This window comes from Penaeus monodon, chromosome 6, assembly GCF_015228065.2.
Source record: "Penaeus monodon isolate SGIC_2016 chromosome 6, NSTDA_Pmon_1, whole genome shotgun sequence".
In the NCBI taxonomy this organism is placed as follows: Eukaryota; Metazoa; Arthropoda; class Malacostraca; order Decapoda; family Penaeidae; genus Penaeus; species Penaeus monodon.
Genome location: NC_051391.1, coordinates 57,529,997 through 57,535,407, shown reverse-complemented (window position 1 = coordinate 57,535,407; position 5,411 = coordinate 57,529,997).

Sequence of the window (5,411 nt, the reverse complement as noted above, 5' to 3'; positions counted from 1 at the left end):
TGTAAATGCATGATGATGATGATGATGATGATGATGATGATGATGATGATGATGATGATGATGATGATGATGATGATGACGATGACGATGATGATGACGATGACGATGAAATGAAAGCAATATCAACTCTGGCTTAGACAGCAAGTTCATCTACGAACATGTTGAAAACATCCACTTGTATATGGAATATACTTTGACTTTTGATGTTCAAATACAGAACATATTCTTATGGTTTCTTCTGTTATATTTGAACATTGCAGGTTTTGGGGGATTTGTTGAGCAAAATTTTACATGTAAAAAAAGTTATCATAATCTCACCTGCATTGCCTCTCACTTGAATATAAAGGAAGTGTATGAATGATAACTGACCTCATGATTTCTATGTGATGCCAAAAAGAAAATTGGAGATTTCTCTAGAATAATTCCTCGCTCAAGAAAGAAATGGACACATCAATACTACTACTAATAATTAAACTCTTCCAGCAACCTTGCCATTCTAAAACAATATATATAATATATAATAAGTATAAGATTTATCAGTTACACAAATGAATCCTCAAACCTTAAAAAATCTAATAACTTTGTTTCTGTCAGAGATTGACTCACTTTTCCACACAAATAGGTAAAATTACAAGTTACACAAATAAAAAAAAGTCATGTTAATTTGAAAAAATAAAGAAGAAAGAGACATACTTTTCAAAATTTACATTATGTTGTTCCTTGTGAAGATCTCAGGTCTCTTTTCTTGATCAAATCAAAACTGAAGAACAAAAACGTGTGAAGAATAACAATTCTTGCTGCTATTGTGCTGATTTTTTAGAAATGTGGACAGATATTGGTGTATGTATGCACATTTACACTTTTGAAAATGTTTATCCATCACTGTTTCAAAATTCAATCATTTTGAACATAGAGAAATTACTTTTGTTGTTGTTGTTGTTGTGATGCAAAGCTTTAGAGAACCATAGGCAAAAATTCAAAAAAGTTAATTCGAGGGCATGGGATTTTAGTAAACAAATATGAAATGCTAGTAAAATTGAGGAATAGCATGCAAACAAACGAAGAAGGTCAAATTTAAAGCACAGAAAAACATTGAGGTGCAGACCCCTGGGTTTGTGCAATGAGCTTTTAGCAGTTTATTCAATTTAGGCTGAGATTCACTCACTTGTTCACTCAGACAACACTGTGTTGAATCTTCCATGGCCAAACCTTTCTTTATTATATAAAATGCAATTCTTGGCTCAGGTTTTTCATTTTTTCCTTTATTTAACATTTAAAATTACCTTTAATAAACTTTAAATCTTATTTTTTTGGTGAAAAATTGGATTGTCTTCACCAAAAATGTGTTTTCTCTAGTTTTAAAATCAAAGTTTGTGTGAGGGACCTTTGTCTGACCCGCCCCCCCCCTAAAACCAGTCACCCACATGTCCCCCAAGACTGTAGGGGAGAGGGTAAAAGATATAGGAAAAAACAAACATAACCTCCAAAAAGGCACAAACTTCACGGTGATGCAAAGTGAATACAGACAGATATATGAAACGGTTTTCTTAACCCTTTGCCGACGGGCATGGCATGTATGTACATGCCATGCCCACTGTGAGTTTACTTGTTTAATTATTTTTACTCATAGATGGCTACACTTGTACTAAGTCACCAATGCGCCAGTTACGAGTACTGCCTGTCTCGCCGTTCATCCTTTTCGTTGATTTACGAAAATATTTTATGCTACCTTATTTTGCTGTTACTAATATTTATAATATATATTATCTCTAATGTTTACAATAAAAATAACAACATTCATAGCACTAGTAAAAAATACGTTTTTCTCGCCAATATAAGGAAAAGTGAAATCAGGTAAGGTCACAAGATCTACTAATTGACTCCTTTGTGGCTAAGCACTAGCAGAGCCATCTAAGTGCAGAGATATTTCACAAAAATATAAAAAATGAGCATAGCATTTTCCCCATTTTTTATTCATTTTCCCCATCAGCATTGGGTTAAGTCACGAGAATAAAGGATTTTTTCCTATCTGCAGTGCACCTCATGAAATCATGGGTCAAGTTATATTCTTCTTAGCCCAATGCCACTGGGGAGAGACTGTCTGCGTTCACTACAGTTATATCTTGCGAAATGTCTCTACATACAGGTGGCTCCACCAAGGAGTCAATTAGTAAATTTCATGACCTCACCTAATTTCATCTTTCCATGAGTTTTTTTGAAAAATATTTTTTTTTACTAACTAACATTGCTAATAGCAATAAAAGATAACTGAGAATATTTACAAAAATCAAGGAGAAGGGTAATTGGTAAAAGAATTGATTCCTTGGCGACAAAGTATTTGCGGAGCCATCTATGAGTAATGGCACGTATGTATGTGCCACCCCAGCAGCACTGGATTTATGAGGTAGAGAACAATGACTTTTGAAAAGAAGTTTCATTTTTTTTTTATTATTGTTAGTTTTTTAAATGCCATGAAAAATAGTACATTATCCAAGGGGATAAGTTAATAAAGTTACTGTACATAGCATCATTCGAATACCTTTAAAACTCAAAAATTTATAGAAAATTATAAAGTGTTTTAGGAGTGTTATACTGTCAGAAAGTAATGAATACTGGAAACTAATGAACAGATTTACCCATCACTTCTGCATGTAAATAGTCAAAAGTCATCCATTGGCCTCTTACAGTTTTATTAACACACTTAAGCCGAATGAAGCAAATGAATGCCATGTATGTCGAGCCTCCCTGTAGTTACGAATATTATTTCTACAGGTAAAAGAGGGTAGTGTGTATCTTCTGTGAACCATGTCTGGGAAAACACTATGTCCATGCACAGGAACCTATTCCTGCCATTACCAATGGTGCAGGGTGTATTACAGATTATATAACACACACACACACACACACACACACACACACACACACACACACACACACACACACACACACACACACACACACACACACACACACACACACACACACACACACAAATAACACAGCTACGTATTGTTACTGTTACTGCAGAGAGTGTGAACTACCTGGAGATAATATGGACTCAACCAAAACAATCTATTACCATCTTGATACAACATAATAAGTGACAAATGTGAACCTCGGAAAACCACATCTGCAGAAAAAGAGTTGACAGCACTGCGAAGATGAGGCAAGAAGTCTTGATACCGCAAGCGAGTGTCCCTGTGGGCTGGGTCTAAAAGCCACAGATGGGACAGTCACCAATCTGGGAGGCCTAGTGGCCAGTTTTAGTCCACAGGCACACAGTTTCCTTTAATTAATTGTAAAATGGTTATGATATTTTTGGTTCTTTTCATGTCATTTTCTTTTCTTTTCTTAACTCACCCTCTTCCTGTTTTTCAACTGTATATAAATACTCTTGTCTAAATATGTCATCTTTTGTTTTCTTTTCAGTCTCTTCTCTATTTTTTTTATTTGACTTTTGTTTTCTGGTATGGCTAACAACCTGCCCTTCTGCCTCATCATCAGCTGTTTGCTCAGTGTCTCAGATTTTGATCTGATCCTCTTAATTTTTCTTCTCTATTTCTGATGAAGTTTCTTGTTTTCTTTAAGCCTAACTACCAGGCTTTTTTGCTTACCCATGTCTTCTTTATCTTCCTTACTTTTATAAATTTCAGTATTTACCCATGATAATTTTTTTCTCTTTATCTTATCTTTTTTTACCTTGTTTCATTCTACAACCTTCATCTTTCAGAATCTTAATTTCTCTTAAAATTATATTTTCTTTTACATTTTCTGGGCTTTTCCATCATTTACACATCCATCCTAAACCATTTTTAGTGTGCTGATCTTATGATCACTCATGATGCCATCTTTTAAATTTCTTCTCCAGTTTGTTTGTTATTTCAGCTACACTGTTACCTTGCTCACTTGTTCCCATTTTATGGCTCACTTTTTCCCCTCTTCTTAACAGCTCTCAGAAGCTGGCTTCTGATACTTCATCACATCTTGAAACTTTTTCTATCTTTATTTCAAGACTTTTATTTTTTTCCAATACAGGTGTATCTGCACCAGCCACAGCTTTCCTGATTGTATATTTCATCACCTACTTCTGAATTTTCAACTACCCCCTTTTATAAAAGCACTGACTATGTATATGACTCTTTTTCAACTCAACATTTCCATTTTAGTGTAAGATAATGAACAGCAGGTCACCTGTGTTGGGCAAACTTCAGCCAATGTGTGGTACACATGTTTTGTAATCTAACTGACACATGTATTTCCGATAAATCAAAATGCATCTAATACATTCAATCACTCTTATCCATACCCTTTTCTACTTAGGATGCTTCACAGATGCACCACTTCATACTTTCTGATCAACTCAAGCTTTTGAGCTATTTTTAAATTCCCCTTTCCCACTTTTCTATTCTTTCTACAGATGCCCTGGTAATAGATTATGATGATTGCTAAACCATCTAAATGACTATGGCAACAAGAGCAACAAAAGAGAGAAGAGAGAGAGAGAGAGAGAGAGAGAGAGAGAGAGAGAGAGAGAGAGAGAGAGAGAGAGAGAGAGAGAGAGAGAGAGAGAGAGAGAGAGAGAGAGAGAGAGAGAGAGAGAGAGAATTTCCATAAATAAATTAACTTTAGCTATAAAAAGATGGCATAAAAAAGATAATGATACTACTATTAATAATAACAATAAAAACAACAATATCAACACTAACAATAACTTTAAAAAAATATATATTACCAATAATGTTGAAAAAAAAGTGGCATAACAATAATAATAATAATAATAATAATAATAATAATAATAATAATAATAACAACAATAACAACAATAACAATAATGAGTAATAATTCTAAAAAAACATTAGTAATAGTAGAAATGACCCTCAATCTGTACTTTGAACATGCCAGCCATAATGAGGACACAGATTACACCAATGCAGACAAAGGTAAAACACCAACAACAACTATAAGTAAGAAAATAATATGATTAACAACATGAAAAACAAAGAAAATAAAAAGACAATCACAATCACAATGAACATAATATTAAAATAATATAAAAATAATATTGAAAACAATAAAGAGAAAATAGTAGCAGAAGTCATAGACTTCCTAATAATGCTAAAAAATAATGATGATAATGTCAATAATGACAACAAAAACACTAACAACAACAATAAAACAACAGAATATCAACAACAGCAATAAAAAAAAATAAATAATAATGATAATTAAAAAAAACAAAAACAAAAAAATATATAAATAATAACAATAACAGTAATAATGATAATAACAATAACATAACATTAATAACTATAACAACAACAACAATAATAACACAACAATAACAATATCAATTATAATAATAATAACAATAATAATGGCATTAATAATAATAACAATAATAATAATAACAA